The 18,634-nt window shown below is 34.8% G+C and overlaps 2 pseudogenes; one reads left to right on the top strand and one right to left on the bottom strand.

The window, feature by feature from the left end:
* The first annotated feature begins 471 nt into the window (after positions 1-471).
* On the top strand, positions 472-1,358 carry LOC128208563 (prolactin-releasing peptide receptor-like; annotated as a pseudogene).
* Positions 1,359-13,707: 12,349 nt separating this feature from the next.
* The window catches only part of LOC128208562 (cleavage and polyadenylation specificity factor subunit 2-like), a 32,171-nt pseudogene continuing 27,244 nt past the window's right edge, over positions 13,708-18,634 (bottom strand).

Raw genomic sequence — 18,634 nt, 5'->3', positions numbered from 1 at the left:
TAGGGGTTAAATCTTCGGAAGGACCCTTTGATTAATAAAAAAATACGTTGTTCAAAAAGTTCAAACACCATTTTGTATTTAATAAAAGCTCAGTTGCATGCTTTGTGTAAATCTGGCCAGGAATAGACGTGTGACTGTTTTAATTAACTACATAAACAATATCGCACACGCAGTTAAATTGCCAATTACTTTGTTATAATATAAAGCATAAGCATTTGTATGCAAGAAAATAGATATATTTATACTGTCAGCAGGAAATTTCGTGTACAAGCAAGAAACAAACTGTGGATGTTATTAATTCGGAGTAACTGTGCTATTTTATGGGATCGTATCAAAGAATAAAAAGCAGCACCCCATTATCTCAGATGCATCTTAAAGGAAGACAGGGCATCACCACAGCCATGGGGAAGACTACAACTGAGGCCATAACGATTGGCTATGGTTCTACAGTTATACCTGAACTTTGCCAACATGTCGTTCGAAGAAATTCAAAGACGATTAGATATTTTCAGTCAAGAACTACCCGAGGATTTGGACATTCTGCATGACAAAAGATGGAGAATTGCTACAGTATTGAATTGTAGTATTGTGATACTGTTGGGATTTCTGGGAAATACGGTAATTGTGTTTGTTCTCATAAACATCAGCATCTGCATGTGCCAACGAACATTTTCATCCCGGGACTGGCAGCCTCCGATCATTTGCTGTGCGTGTTCGCTGTGCAAAGTGGTTATGCCCACTAAAGGTATACCGGTGTTCGTCGCGACCATGTCAATTCTAATGATTGCCATTGACCAATACATTGAGTACACAGTGATTGAATTTCCTGAACTTAAGATTTATCAAACATACTGCTCTGAAATGTGGACAAGTTAGAAACTTCGCCAAACCTACACTGTATCAATTCTGGTTGTTCAGTATTTTATGCCCCTAATTGTGACATCATTCTTATGTATACGAATCGGTAGTGTGTTGAGATGAAAGACTATCAAAAAGAAGGAAAACGGAATAAACACAAAACGAACAAAATACTCATTGCTATAATTTTGTGTTATGCAATATGCTGGACACCCGAGACAATGCTTGCACTTATGTTAGAGTTTTACCAAAACATCATTCCAGGAAGTCATAAAAAAATATTTGATTTTCTCTTCAAAATGTGCGCAATGGGGTCGGCGTGTATTACTCCTTTTATGTACCGATGGCTTATTGACAATTTCCAAAAGGAGTTTAACATACTTGTGCGAAGACAAAGCAGATGTTGTGTTCGAACAAACGGAAATACATACATTTTGGCGGAACATTCTAGAACGAAACCAGTGTTTGACACGTGTAAATGCCCAAAGGCCATTGTCTAATGTTCAAGGATCATGCAGTTTCAAACGGTGCTAGTCTTTACAATATTTTTGTGTACAAATATTTATTTGAAAAACATTATTTCTGAAACATAATAAAATCTGTTCTTGACTGCTTTCAAACATTTCTGAAAAACTGAACTATTGTTTGGTCAGCATATTTTAAATGGATACAATAGTGCATGTTAATATTTAATAATTCCACATAACATGCCCCCACCCCCAAAAAAATAAAATATTGTGGTAAGTTAAATCATAATGAACAATGTACCATTAAAATACAATGTTGATAATATACCTGAAGCTCAATTGTGTCGTTGTATACACCTTTAATTGAAGCAGACAGCTATTTCTTGCTGAGAGATAATTTACGGCTTGTAAGACAAAAATCACCAAAACACAGCTTCAAATAACCAATTATAACTGTAAATCTCCCGAAACAAATACATTTTTATAAACACATATACCAATTACACGTAAAATTTGCAAGGTTGCGAAGATTTTCCCAGATCTGTTAATGTGCTCTGCCTGGAAAAACATGACAGGATTAAGATGACTGGTAAATAAATAGAATCCTATCCCATGTATTATAGAGGAATATTACTTGTTTTGACATTGTCCAGATAAATTGTTTAACCCAAATTAGGAATAAAGAGACAACGGCAATATTATATCAATTATATTCTTTTATCATCCAATCTCAATCATAGTATTTCGCACGGCAGGAAACATTGACAAGAAAATAATCTTCTAAGATGTCAGACACACTTTTTTAAACTATAACTGACTGTATGACAACATTTATCAAGAACTGTCAAAGTAAGTTACGAATACCCTCGAGGTGCCATCCATATCAATGAATTATGCATGAAATAATATGTCAACCCAGATTCTAAGTAAATAATAAGAATATGCCAGACCGCATTATGGATATCCTGAAGTGTGGGGGAGAGATAATGAAGATGGGGGAACTTGGGTCCTTGTGCATCACGTCATATCAATTTACCGAACACAGTCATGTGCAAGTTAATTTTAAAATGCCTCAGCGCATGAAAACGTTACAGCTCGGAAACAACCAGTTATACTCTTATATATGTTCACATATGCAGCATTTCATATTGTTTTATCTCTAAGCATTACCTTGAACTTTGAGGTCAGCAAGTGGCATGTCGTCTATGTGTAAAGTAATTTTCAAATCTTTACCGGCAGAACAGAGTTACAGCCCAGACGAAATGTGCACGTTATTGTTATACGATGAAATACTGTCAACATTTTAAATGTCATAATGATTCTTAGAATAAAATACTTGACCATAATACATCAATAAATCATTCACAAAACCTTGGCATAATCTTAAAATATATAAAGTATCTGCTGCCCACACATTACGCTCATCAGAATATATCAAATACAAATTCAACAATCTGCAGAAAATTATTTCATCAATTTTCTCCCGAGAAAAGAAAACGACAATCACAGAGCATGCTTAAGTAATTATTTCGTAAGTAAAATAACGTCTGTATATGCGCAAAAGATCCTCAAAAAAAATGCCAGATATTCTCCGATGTTACATTTTTAGTATCTGCTACAATGTGAACGGCGGAATAGCAATGGTAAGGTAACACACGCAATGACATCTAACAGTTCAGTTGTGCAGTGGTGCATAAACACGCTGTTAGGGCATTATTTATGCTTTCTGAATGGTAGTTTGTGAAGACAGCTTTAAGCACATATGCATCCATCACGCTGCAATATGTTTCCTTGGTAGTAACCAGCACTAGTGATAACTTGTAAGGAGCCCTGGTAAGACAAAACGCATAATTTTTAGTCGGACACCTTAACCAGTGATAAGCATACACTGTAATCACGGTTTCATGAAAAGTGGTTATTATCATAAAATCGTAAAACTAATCAAACATTCCCTCAGACCAGTTTCCGCAATATCATAATATAATATAAAATCATAATCCAGAAATGAAATCGATTTAGGTCCCCGATACTTGACAACTAAAAACACCAAATTCATTATGAGTCAAACATTTTTTTATTCAAAATGGCTTTCTTTTAAATTGTTATTGATATTATTTTATTGTATTAGTAAAAGATATACTCAATACTTAAAGATGTTAAACAAACACATTTTATTAATTGTCTTCATCTTGAAATATACATATTTCGGTTATTATTTTAAAACCGTCTGAATTTGCGGGCGTGAAATGCTGGTCACATATCTAAAATACCATTACATTGTTAAACTAATTGATCATTAACATGTCATACGAAATTTCTGGAATCTTTAGCATCTACCGGTGAGTGTTTTATACAAATCAGATAACTACAAAGTAAATTTGTAAAATTATTTTCTGTTTAACTATAACAAATCAGCCTTTATCTTACAGAAATAGCATACGTATAAACGGTATTTGATGGACATCTTAAATGGCAACAGCCGATCATGAGCATGAGCAAAAGAATTAATAAATTGGTCATTCAAGAGCGAATGTATTCAACGTTTTTGAAAATTGATACAAATGCACGCAATCATCAAATTCTATGTTAAAAATGTTGACAAGTAATTTGAGTAACCAGCGGCTCAATTATCTAGATGATTTTCGTATAATTTAAAAATGCCCAAATGAAGATACTGTAAATATTTCGCCCCCTTTCGAGTAAAACTTCAGAGAAGAGAGTACTGTTGTACTGTAGAAAACGACTTTTATTTTTGAAATTGGACACGTGAGAATGTCATTTTTAATGCTACTTAGTAGAACCGACCAATTAAGCGTCATTGTAACAGGAAGATCTCTCATTCTGGATGTCAGATTTATGACTCTGTTTTACGGACAATGCATTAGAGAAACATAAAAATGGTTGAGTTATTATTTCTTCATCTGACCGACTTTATTCAGACCCCCACATTCAACACAAATGAAAATGGCCTAATTTCGAAGTTGTTCACCAAAGTGAACATGTATAGACTAAATGCTCATCTTTAACATATACTTTAATTAAAATAGATAAAATAAGTTATGAAATTATTAGCTCAAAACGTAGGATGAAGTGTACTTTTGCATTTGTAAACTAACAACTCATTTTATCAATTGCTTTTTCAGATATGACAAGTTATAATTTTTTAGTGAAACATTAAACACAGAAAAAAAACTTAAGTGGAACAGCCTTTGATTACAGTGGAATAACTAGTATTCCCTTTAAACACAGTATAACAATACATGCTAATCATTTAAATATTATTTTGAACATCTTAATAAGTTGGCAACTCTTTCAATAAAAACTTTGGAATAAAAAAAAAATTAAAACCGTTCCAAAACAAGGCCATGAGTGTTGTCTTAGCAGTTAATGACCAGCCCTCGTATTCATAACTTATTATTGCAAAAAATTGTTTCACCTAAAACTGAACCATTGAATCAAACTGATAAGTAAGAATTCGACGAATGCTTTTAATTAAGGTTAGACTATTGCTATACACATAGAAAAATAACCAAACCTGTAAAAAAGAAACCAATTGTCTCAGATTTCAATTGTTACAGCATGTCCCTGAAAGGTTTTCTTCACAGTTTTACGCTAAGTAAGAGTAACGCAAATGGGATGGTCCATAATTTTGGTTCTGCTATAGTCGAGATAAAAAAACAACAACATCAAAATAAAAACAATCCGGTGTTTCTTAGTGGAAATAACATTTGTTTCATCAGTTCACTATAAAGTCTTGTCAACGGTTTGACATTAGTGTGAGCGATGCGAATTGATATGTTCCTTATTTAGTGGTAGAAATAAAAGAAATGTGTTTCAGTGATCCTGAAATGCTCGCATGATCTTATCACTTATCCTTTCTATCTGAAATACATTAATACATTAGAACACTGTCACGTTCAACTTTAAACGCCTTGAATTGATATTTAACTTCAAGTGCTTTGATTATGTACATCAAATGCAATTGAAATAGATAACAAAACGTAATTGAGATGTAATCAAATTGATTGAAATTCAAAGTATAGCCAGCAATTATACTCTTTGTTTTAGTGTTGGCTATTTGGATTGCCCATGCGTGTTTTCATTGTATCTTCATTATAAAAGCTTATGGGTGCATGTTTTACCACACGAATTGCATATGAGTTCAACAATTACAAGTAAATACTATCTTATACCAACCATTTATCTCTTTCTACCCACCAGGTAAGGTGAAATTAGTTTATTTGGGAAAAGGAGCAGGTTTATTCATCCCATAAGAACAATTAAAATGCGTTTTTGTTTTATCCGATGTTATTAATGGTGCCATAAACATTACTAACAATGGCAACTTGTTGAACAAAAAATGTAACTTTGTCACGTAAAACACTGAAAAGTGTTGTGAAGTAGAATCGACAGTTGTGGCGACAGTCAAAAACATGTGTCTTACCACCTGACCAAAAGATTAAGGGTTCATCATTTTAGACTATAATTTAAGCCGATTGTTCAGAACTTAATCAACGTAAGCATTATGATTAACGAGATCTTTGTTAACTATTAAAGGTGAAATATTTGATGTTGTACTCACATATTATATTATAAGCAAGTACAGCTGAAATGAGGTGTACAAATGTGTTAAAAAATCTACAGATATGTTTCCATTACACTTCAAAAGCAGTAAAGATTTGAAAGTTAGCAAACATGACATAAACCTCGTTGTTAACATTAGCAAAATTCATCGTAAATTAATAATCGGCCAATTAAATGAATTTTTGATGCATGAAATATATGAATAACGATAATAAGGAATTAAACATCAGCTGTTGTATTGCTCAGTATAATATTAAATAAATTAACGATAGTACTTCAATTAGGAATTAAATTGAAATTATCTAAACATAATCTATGGTTCTTTGTAAAATACGTTCTAAATTGGACTTTTCTCATTAATCCTTTAATCAAACTTATCACAGATTTCACTCTTTGAAGAATTTTTTTTTATCAAGTTAAAAAAGGAATAATCTGTGATAGAGTCCCAAGGCAAGATTTATTGGAAAAGGCAAATGGCGTCGACATAATCAATTCACGCTTTTTCCAAGAAAATTCAATTTGCATTTAAATTGGAACTGTCGTTACAACACTATACGTCTAAGTTCTAAATTCATCATCAAAGCTTTTAAAAAAAATGAGCCGCAAATCATTCTAAAACTCTTATTGTTGTTTTTTTCAACTTAAATTCTATACTCAAACACCAGGCCCAATCGCCACAAATATACTTTAGTCAAATCTCAATACCTTTACCACATAACATCAAAATTATTCATAAAACGGATGTGTTTTACCCTTGTCAAAAGCGTGTTCCCTCAATAAATATAAAACTTACTTCAAGATTCCTATTATACAGCGAAAAAAGGAATCAAAGCCTACATTTTGCTCTAAAATGAGTTCTCCTTGAAATACATGTATGAGTAAAAGATTATTATCAATGCATTCTAACTAATATTGAAACAAAAAAGAGGTTGAATAATTCTATGTTTTTGTTGTGTAAAATCCGTTGAGATTGAGATTGAAATTTGACTCCAGTATTTTTGTGATGTATTCCATTTCAGAGAGCTACATGAGGGATTAGGTAACACATAATATTAGGTAAAACGCAACTAAAGATGAAGTTCTTCAACAGTCTGCTTAAAAAAATAACCCTCCTTTTACAATACAAAGATTGAATAAATGTCATTTATAGAAGAGATTCTTAGAGATTGAAGAAAACCTACTAAAATTCCTCAGGATTGGTATTTGTGAAACTGATAAAATGTTCTGATAAGGGTGTTAAGCTAGATAAATTGAGCCAATACTGAAAGAGTTTTTAGAGAAACCTAATTGAAGGAACTACTTTTAAAAATTTGATGAACATTAGATAAAGGTATAACAATTAGACATGACAAAAATGTCTTAAGTAAATAAAAACATTACTCTTTAAATGTTGAATGATTCTGAAACATTAAAAACGCTATTTACTCAACAACACTTATGCATTCAAAACTCAAGTACCTAGAGTAATCAATGACAAGAGCATCTAAAAATAACTGTAGACTGGAGAAGAAAGAAATACTCAAAAAAATAAAATAGAATCCTGCAAATCAACTGATCGTGATCAAATTTGCATATCAAATTTGAAGACTCTATACCAAGTCATTTAAAAGTTATTGAAAGGAAGAGTAATGATTTCAAAGCATGGCTGACACAAAACTGGGCTGATGTTAAATTAATACACGGCTCCGGCTAATGCTCTACACATGTCAGCATAATTGCTAATGTGTAATTCATTTCAATATCTGCACTTTGTAAAACAAAGTTGCCTTTATATGAAAGCATGGTGGCTCAAATATTACTACATGTCTTCTTTTTGGGATTGATAAGAATTCAAATTTAATGCCAAGGGTAATTAATTACATTTTCTATACCATTAAATTTTGCGTTCATTTTGCGTGAACCTGTTGTTAATTTGAAACTTCAATAGACAGATTTTCGCAAAAAGACCTGGGTAGTGCATAATAATGTAGAACATAATTTTTAAATATCTCGATGGCTTTCTTGATAATAATAACAACCAAAATCAGTATTAGTACAAAACAATAAAGTGCATTCATGCAGTAGGAAAGCTCTGTCATAATTCTGCTAATCTTCAAAGAAGCACTAGCGCAATTTATGGATTTGCCAATTCTCCATCGAACATTCATACTGCATAAACTAAGAATACATTCTTAAATGAATTTGACACTTATCCGCCTACAACCGCAAACAAAGGAATGTTCCGACTACCCCGAGCAAAAAGAGATTGTAACTCTTTGGTGTTCAATTCATAAAATATGTTACTTTGATTACTCAGAGCTATGGATATTAGGTTCCATCTCCTACCTAATGCTGTCGTTGTTTTTATTTCGTCCACTTCTCAATCCTGAACTGACTGCCTTTCACCCCCATAACCAGGCTCCCGCTGGTCATCACAGCGTCTGGGTGTACTTCGGAAGGTACCTTGACTGTTTGGGTACTACCAGGTTGTCATTTAGGCTTCCCTAGCACAACATGGGTCTGGTTCCCCTTGTAGAGGATTGAAGCTCTTCCCCGGAAGTCTTTATCTTGTAGAGTGTTCCCTGATACAGCTATTCCCAGGGTATTCTGTGGTATCATGTGTACCAAGTTTTATTTGAAATTCATCAGACAATATTTAGCTAAGGTTCACGCTTTTTGCACAATGACGCCGCAGACAGTAACGAAACCAATGATATCACAATATCCTGACTATTTTTTATGGACGAGCTAATAATCAGCAATTTCATTATATTAGCAACAATTAAAAAGTTTTTTTCATGAATAGATGTTTCACAAAAAAAGATAATAATAAACATAATACCTGCATCTTACAAAATGTTTGTTTCCATTGGCCATGAATCTCACCAATCTTGCTGCACACTTAGTTTAAACAAACACCAAGCCTTACCAAATAACTAAAATGGATAGGTATACTACCATCAAATATGTGTTAAGAATGTTCTTAGGTTTGTAATAGACACAATATTCTGATATCAGTAACTGGGCGAGTTAAAGCTTTCTTTCTGAGGTTTACAAAAAAACTATGGTATAACAATCGGGCCTCATTGCCTGCAGGATGGTTGCCATTAAGATTAAACAATATAAACTATGCAGTACTTACATAAACACATTTCATAAGCATAGCATTCACATATATTAAATTGGATCAACATTTCAATATCCAAATAAATGTTTCTTTCTGAAACGAAAGTTGTGTTCCGCACAATGTAAAATATATTTCCACAAGAAACATCACAACGCATCAGGAAATTGTCTCTATGTTTATTGATGTGTTTTGTTTGAATTAATAAATTTAATGAGCTAGTGAAATATTCAATTTATATTTCAGTTAATTTAAAGGGTTATTTTGATTTACAGGAAAAATGTTTGTTTTTCATTAAGGAGTATACTCAAGGCTATGTTATTCTTTATAATGTGTAAGTATGTGTCTCTTTAATGAAAGTCATTGAAACAAGTCGGCACTAGTACGCAAACGCTGCAATGTTAAAATGATTTCCAGGCTACCTCGACTTTTGGAGCAGGACTTGTTGACTATTTCTATCGCAAGCACTTTTCAGTATACGGCTTCGGTTTATCCAAAAGTATAAATTCAATGACTGGACTGTGAACACAATAATAGCGTTGGCACACTGGTCATTATGTCTTACCATTATTACAATTGCAATAATTTATATAATGCATGGTCAAGATACAGCCCGAACAAGGATCCATTTCAATCAGTGATCATTGACCACCGACCTTGGTCTTGTATGAGACACGCCAACTCATCATGATGATCGTTAATGGCATTTTGTTTTGAAAATCGTATTATACATGGTAAAGATACAGCCTTGACAAGGATCACTTCAACCTTTCACCTGTAAGCGTGACTTTGACCTTTGAATAACAGACATGGGTCTTGTTTGCAATACGCCACCTCACCATGGCGTACCTTTATGGTATTTTTAAAAAAACAAAACAAAGAAACAACCTATTATGCATGGTCAAGATACAGCCTGGAAAACGCTTAGTCCGGACGGACGAACGGACCTACGGGGCTTGGTGATTCCTGTATAACCCCCATAAAAATATAAATATATCAACTTGAATGTTCAATGATCTAAATATCCTCTCCGACATATTACGGATTTGTTACGGAGATCATTTTTTTACAGTAAATACCATTACTGATGTCAGGACCACCGGTACAAGCCAAACCCTTTTTCTCAAAACAAATTCATGGCACCAGACAAGTTAGATTTGACCATGCGAGAAAGAAATCCCATTTACTTTTATTATGATTTTCCCTGTATTTGGTTTCATTTGTCCAATAACAAAAGAAATTAATTTGTGTTAAGTTGTGGATACTGAAGACAATGAAGCAGCTGTATACCATGAACAAAGACTTAAGACAACATTTCAAGGCTCGAATCCTAAAAGCGAGTTCAGTTGTGAATATGCTATCATATCTTGCAAATTAGAGATATGAGTTTGCGTTGATAACGGCGATAGTTAGAATGTATGATTAATAGTGAGTTATGGCACTTAATTGTGTGATGGCTACTGTGTGAAAAAGAACATTGAATCAACAGTATCTGAGATCAGAGTTAAAACCCAATCTTAAACAAAACTTTTTGGATCAATAAAGGGCCATAATTTGTTTCTATGATATTATGAAGTAATGCTGCCTAATTGTGTGAAGACCGTAAAATCAACGGTGAAGTATTAAGTCAATTGAAGGAAGGATATAGAGGTAATTTATGAAAATCCAAACTTGCTCTAAAACTTAAACCGAACACAATGTGCCATAAAACTTTAACCTAAGTTTTTAATCAATCAGGGGCAATAATTTGTATAAAGGGTAAAATGGATGTGTATAACCTAAATTCAAGATGGTCGTTAAATATTGTGCGATGTGTTAAGTAAATTAAATAAAATAGAATTTCTTACAATCTACGCTTTTTGATCGAAAATTGTAAACATATATCCATATAGACGCGGCTTTATAATGAGGGTAGATTGAAACGTATTTAAACGGATCAAAACTTATCATGTTTTTCTTCGGCTAATAATAAATACACTAGTGCGAGGTAGAAGCCACACTTTGCTTAAAAATGTATGCATACGTTTTTATATATAAGGTGTATATGATGCAACCCTTTAATGTACAGTTTCAGAGTAACATTAATTGTTAAAAATCGGCACACTTATGGAGAAATCGCCTCAAATTGTTTGACCTATTTAAATGACTATGTCGGCAGAACACTCGGTAGTGCTGTACCAATTTGATTTGTCAATGAACATTTTAAATCAAAATGAGTGTCTTTTTCCATATTTCCTTTGTTTCCAATGGTTCCCTTTCAATTATTGTACTGAAAGAAAACTTGACATATGTGAGGCAATCTGTAAAATGGCATCCCTCAGGGGAACGTTGCCTCAACCAATCGTGTCATTTTTTTCTAACCAGTGTCAGACGTATAGCCAAAAGATATGAACCAATTAGCATCACATAAAAACCTACTGGGTGCCTAATATTTTCCGGATCTTCATAATGGGCATTTATTGGAAACTACCGACCTACTTCGACAATTAAAGACACTGATTGATTGAAGTCGGAATGAATTACTCGTTTGATTCCTATTGCATGTATTACATGTCATAAGTTACCTGAATAACACATTTTAATGACGCTTCGTTAACTATTAATTACTTGTAAACCAAAAACCAGATCATGAGAACAGATATTAAGACATTTTCAATGTTATTGGTTGACAAAAGGCTCACAAGTTTAAATTTGCACCAATGCATGAATAACTTAAATTTGAATTTAACGTTAGTTCTGCTCTATTATTTTTAAATAAAGAAACATACAGATCTTATGACGATTGACGCGTAATTGCTTAAAATTATATTTTAAAAAAAATACGAAAACTTGAAATATTATGATCTATTGCTGCCAGGAACGATTCCAAGTAGCTTTTATATTCCTCATTGAACGGCTGATAATTGTTAAAACAGTTTTGATGTTATTTTATTTCTACGATTGTTTCATTTGTTATTCACAGTTTCCATGTTCGTGTTGTTTCAAACTCAAGGCCTGTTTATTAGATCTAAAATAAGCAGCTGTTATTTAAAATTAAATGAACTGAAAAGATTCTTCCCAAGTGGCCATAGATATTATATACTCATCCTCCTTTTATAACGTCTGATATTTTGATATAGCACTAAAATTTAAAATGATTTCAGTTTGTTCAATACTAAAATATAAGAACAATTCCAATATAGTTCACCTTAATAGAAAAGTGCGTGAAAAACAAGAAGATCTCAATTGGTCCATATATTAATATGATTTAATCGTCATTTAAGAAATTATTAGACAATAATTACATGACATGACTGATGCAACATTCCAAAAGAATGTTAAAAACTATGCACATAATCTGTCATTCATTCCTTTACCTTCAAATAAAGCGGTGCTAGCTGTTTGATAAATGTCCCTCCAACAGGATTAGTCTGGTCAAGATGACATATAAGAGCTGCTTTACCGGCGTTTTTGTCGCCACATACCTCATTACCATTAGTTTTACGACATAGTTTTTGTCAACGGATTTTATGGTGAACTGCTAAAATGTCTTCAAAAGCTAAACATTCCTGACAACTAAGACCAATTGAGACAGGCATACGGTTAATAGAAAATAACTTTCCTTGCATGGGATTGGTAAAATTTGATACAGAAGACATAATAAAGTTCCAAGATACACTGAAGGCGTCTTTTGATATGTACATGTGTAGTTGCACAAGACACAGCAATTAGCAAAAATAAATTGGTTTAAACTGCTCTGAATATAATTGAGGAAACTTGAAAACACGAGGGCTAACTGAATTATACTCAAATTATATATCAAACGTTGCTCGTTTGTTCCTGAATTGTCCAGTGAGAGTTAAACATATGAATAGACTGCAATTAACTTTATTTTTGCCAATGTTCCAGTTGATCGTTGTATATTTGTGGCGCCGAAAAGCGGTATTTATTTAATACTTTATACGCTGAAAAGAGACTCAAAATTCATGGAAAGCATTTGATTCAGTAAATTTCCTGATATTATTTCATCTGAAATCGTTTTGGCATTCGTATATGGTAAATGAATTCACTATTTGTATAAATGTGATTAAACAAATTAAAACAACAACCATAAAATAATTTCTTCCATCCGGTTGTATGTCACCAGTGCCGCTGAGAAAGCTCTGCTTCTTGATACTGCCACATGTGTAAAGGAATGTAATTAAAAACATTTTTTTTGTATTTTTATTTGACATCTGTAATAAGACGAACTGTATAGTGTCTAAAATAGAGGAACGTCTAGTGACAACCCTGCTTTTAGCAACTGATTACGGAATCGGTACACTTGAATATTTAGATATTTCAGGGAAATGTGTTTAGGACATTATCAGCTTTACATCTCGCAATCAATATACTTCAGATCTTAAATACAAAAGTAACAAAGTATTATGCTCTTGAGTCGGTGAGAATGAGTACTCATCCATTTTAAACAAAATACTTTGACATTTTCAGACGGCACTGATAGGTTCATTACTTTTAAGATGAAAAGTACGAATGGAACTGATAAGGAAAGAGACACCCTGATTTCCACTTCATTGGTTACCGTCAAAAGTAACGTTATATGTCTCTTGTACTCAATACAGATAAGCTATATATATATAAAGGTTTAATGAACACACTCCGATGATGGTCACTTTCTAACGAACGTCAAAAACAACACATTGACCTCTGCATGGGTCAAACAATGGCATACTGTTTATACAAAAGATCTCGCACTTTGAAATAGTCACGTGAGATGGCACCCTCTAGTTGCATACGTCCAGCCTCGTTCTGAAACATAAACATTGGCTAATGGAACGAAAAACAATAAGTCATTTTCAAGAATACGGAGGTACCTAAGACCTATTGTCATGGTGGGCAAAGCAGTTAATCAAAACAATACTTAGATTAACACTTCATCAAATAGCAAATTTGAAAGAATGCTAATTAGTCTCACCTGAATCCTTGTATCATTAAAAGTTCAATTAAAGTAATTACGTGACAGGGAAACGGAATATTGCAATAAAATTTTATTACACAGGTTCTAATCCTAAAAATGAAATAAAATCACACAGCTATGAAAAGTGCATAACAAGTGTAATTATTTCAATTTATGAAAAAAGAATGTAGACGAAATTTAAGTTCCGTTGATAAAAGACTATCATTATTTTGAAAATTCTAGATACTTTCAAATTAAATCATCACTTCTTTGTCTCTTCCATAAGACTTCGCTGTAAATGATATTTTCAGGCTAATAAGACCAGATCTATTGCGACATAAGGAATTTACAGAAATCTGTACGAAAAATAATAAAATTGATATCATTAACATATAATTAAGGAGATAATTGCCCAATGCAATATTATGTAGAACGTAAGAGTGACCTATTATATTTGTCTCTTCAACTAAAGTAAATATTTACTAGTTCTGTGCGTTACGTAGTATAGCGCAGAACTTTTGTCTTAACATTTTGGCGCGCAAATATTAGTGCGCGGTTTAATCGGGTGTAAAAGTCAGGTGACCAATGGCTATTGGTCGGCGGTTTAGGCGGGATAATGGTCGTGGCGATTAGTTCTATGCTCGACAGCGATCTGAACGGTCAACTTTTGCTTGAAACACGGCGACGTCCGAAATGTCAGATGTTATGGACAAACGGATTGAACAAAAAATCATGGAAGTGATGAGGACAAACAACCAGGAGTTACTCGGAAGCATCAGCGGGATGATATCTAAGATAAGTGATAAACCCTCGTCTTTACTTGACATTCCTAAATTTAAAAGGAAAAATAACGAGGAGCAGTACAAGATTAATTCTAGGGTATTAGAGAAAATTGAAACGGCAGGGTCGCACGTCCAGGCGCAAAATTTAACCGCCGCACACGAGGCTATTGTTCAAGGTTAACATAACATCGATATTTTCTTTTTCGATAACAATTTATCTGTGTACATAACACGGATTATAGTGACCACGTGCATGGTCATTTATAAGATTGGAAGCATTGCGCATCTTAGTCAATATACACATGTATAAATAATAAGTACTTCATATAAAGCGCATTATAACGCCAATTACGTTGTGTTTTTCTAGCTACTGAATTGCTGAAACACCGCCAGAAACTGGTGTTTTTGGCCGACACGTCCGAGTTGGGTTGGCGTGTTGTTTCGGAGTACGAGGCCAATCCCATTGCAGACGACAGCGATGACGAGAAGCGCATATACAAGGCCGAAGCTCGAGCCAGTAGGAAGGCCAAGTCGGACAAGAAGCGGCCGCGTAAGAACTGACCGTATCGCCGACCGGAACAGCAGCCGGGATTACAACAGGCGTTGCACATCACACAGACGAGCAGGCAGCGTCCCGGATTGTGTTTCATGTGTGGGAAATCTGGCCATTGGAAAATGGAGTGCCCGCAGAACACAAGCCAGCAGAATAACAAGATAAGTAGTTTTATGAATTGCTTGGTTACTGACGTAAAAGATTCAGGTACGAATCATCCGGAACCTACTCAAGCGGAAGTGGAGAGGCAAGTAAGTCCTTCTATAGACATCAACCCTTTAAAAGAAGATAGGGTGGACTCTAGCATAAATGACGTAACTCCAGTCGGTAGTTTAAAGAAACACCTAAGTAAGTGGTCGGAAACGTCCGACAATCAATACATTTTAGATGTGGTTGCCAATGGTTATAAGTTACCATTTAAGGTGATTCCAGAGAGAATCGAGATGAGAAATAATAGTCTGCAAGGGCTAATCCCAGTTTTGTAGAGGGAGAAATTGCTTCCCTGGTTAGAAAGGGTGTCCTTTCAGAGGTTAAGGAGAAACCTCATATAGTGAATCCTCTTACAGTAGCGTATAATAGAAATGGTAAGCCTAGACTCGTCTTAGACTGTAGACACATTAATAAATGTTTGCATCTGTTTCGAATGAAATACGAGGACATTAAGGTTGCAGAAACATTATTTGAAAAAGGCACATACATATTCACATTTGATTTAAAAAGCGCCTATCACCATATCGATATTTTCCCAGATCATTGTATATATCTCGGATTTTGTTGGGAGGATAAATGGTATGTATATAAATCTTTGCCATTCGGTATTTCCACCGCTGGGTTTATTTTTAGTAAAACTTTAAGGGTGTTGGTCAAATATTGGAGATCTCTAGGTCACAAGATTATTATGTTCCTTGATGACGACATAGGCGGCCACATTCACCGAACAAAAGCAATGTTAGCAAGTTCATTCATTCACCAGTCAGTAAGGGAATTTGGTTTTTTTGTTGGCAGAAGACAAATGCAGTACCCGAAACGCATCGGTAACTGGTTAGGTCACACGCTAGACTATGAATCAAATAGAATTTTCATTTCTTGTGAACGGATAGATAGGCTAGAAATAGCGATAGACTCTATAAAGTTTCAGCTCGCATGCGATAAGCTGGATCTGGTCAGAGTGCGTTTTTAGCAGGTATCGTTGGCCAAATTGTTTCATTACAAAGTGCGCTCGGTAAGATTGTTTGTAGAATGACCAGATATTTGCATCGTTGTATTGATAGTAGAGCTAGTTGGAATGCTCCAGTAAAGGTGAACGAAAACGCCATAAATGAATTGACGTTTTGGCGGGAAAATGTAAGACGATTAAACATAGAAGGCAAGTCTTTGGTATATGACAAGACCACTGAGTTTAGTCTTTGGTCAGACGCAAGCAGTTTGGGCTACGGCGGATTCGTGATTAGTGAAGTAGTTTCTGGTAAGGGTTCACGGGTAGATTTCTATCATGATGGTAATCGTACCTCAGGTTTACTAGTTGATGTGGTAGTGACGTCATCAGATGACGAAACGGATTGCAGCTCACGCACAGACTGGGTTTGCGATGGTTTGCTCTCGGAAAAGAGGTATTTTCAGAATAATTGCTTAGTTTATTCGTACATAGCCCCAGGAAATGGGCAGGTGCGCTCAGAAAGCGCGAGACCGGTTGAGTCTCAGAGGTATGCTCCCGGAAGTGGGCAGGTGCGCTCAGATAGCGCGAGGTCGGTTGAGTCTCAGAGATATGCTCCCGGAAGTGGGCAGGTGCGCTCAGATAGCGCGAGGCCGGTCGAGTCTCAGAGGTATGCTCCCGGAAGTGAGTATGTTCGCTATGTTAGCGAGAGACGGTTTCCGTCTCAAAGACATGTTCCCATATTCGAGGCTCCCGAATGTGAGTCTAAATGTTTAGATTTATCGCAATTGAATACACACATTAAAGTTCCTGATGTAGCAGAAAATTCAAAAGTACACGGAACTTGGTCTGATGCAGAGAAGGTAAAAAGTTCTACCTGGCGGGAATTGGAAGCTGTACGCCGAATTATGCTTAGTAATCTGCACAATTTTGTGGGTAAAAATGTTCTGGTTTACACAGATAACAAAAATGTAAAGTACATTCTGATTTCAGGAAGCAAAAAAGACGATTTACACGAAATATGTCTTGATATTCATCGTATATGCGATGTTAACCACATCATTTTGTTTGTAGAATGGATTCCGAGGAAGGATAACGCAGAAGCAGATCATTTAAGCAGATGCTTAGATTCAGATGATTGGTCAATAAGTGATAATAATTTTAAAATTTTAGACACAAAATGGGGACCATTTACAGTTTATAGATTTGCGTCACATTATAACAATAAATGTGATCGTTTCAATTCAAGGTGGTGGGTACCAGGTACGGAAGCCATATATTGCTTTACGCAAAGCTGGGTAGGAGAGATGAATTGGATTGTTCCACCGCCGAATCGTATCGTTGAATGTTTAAACAAGATGGTTGCTGAAAAATGCAGAGGAACAGTGGTTGTTCCTAGGTGGATATCGGCTCCATTTTGGCCGTTACTCACTATTGGGAAACATTGTTTTAAAAGTTTTGTAAAAGATGTTTATGAATTTCCCCTTACAGGCGCAGTCTTACAGGGAAAAGGGAAAAACGGGATATTTATGCACGATCCCTTGAGTTTCAGATTATTGGCGCTAAATTGTGATATGCTTGACGTTTAGAAGAAACGTCATGATTACGGTTTTACAGGTACAGACTGACGTACGCGTATCTAATTCATACGCGAATACGGAACACGTACATGTTGTATCATGATATATACGTATTGCAGGTATTGGCTTGAGACAAACGCTAAAACGAAAGTTCGAGGAAGCCGGGGCGATTATTGACAATTCTGAACATGTGGTCGTCAGAATGGCAAGCCACCTTTTAGCTGCTAGGGCGGACAACACCGTTTTGAAATATCACCACCAAGCAAAGGGATTTATAGACTTTTGTATAGAGAAAGGATTCGAATATAGACCAGCGCATTCCATTCATATTGCAATGTATTTATCATCATTGATAGACAATAACAAATCTGCCAGTGTTATTTCGGCAGTGTTTTATGCCATCAAGTGGTACCACTCTGTAAATGATTTTACAGATCCAACCGAGAATAATGTAGTAAAATCAATGCTTGAATGTGCAAAGCGTTTAAACTCAAAACCCATTAAGAAAAAAGACGTTGTAAATTCTGAGCATTTGATAAAGCTTTGTGACATGTTTATTGAATCAACGGATGTGATAGTTCTACGAGATCTCGCAATGATTCTTCTCTCTTATGCTGG

The sequence above is a fragment of the Mya arenaria genome, chromosome 11 (genome assembly GCF_026914265.1).
Source record: "Mya arenaria isolate MELC-2E11 chromosome 11, ASM2691426v1".
Taxonomy (NCBI): Eukaryota; Metazoa; Mollusca; class Bivalvia; order Myida; family Myidae; genus Mya; species Mya arenaria.
This window is presented reverse-complemented; position numbering and strand designations above follow the sequence as displayed.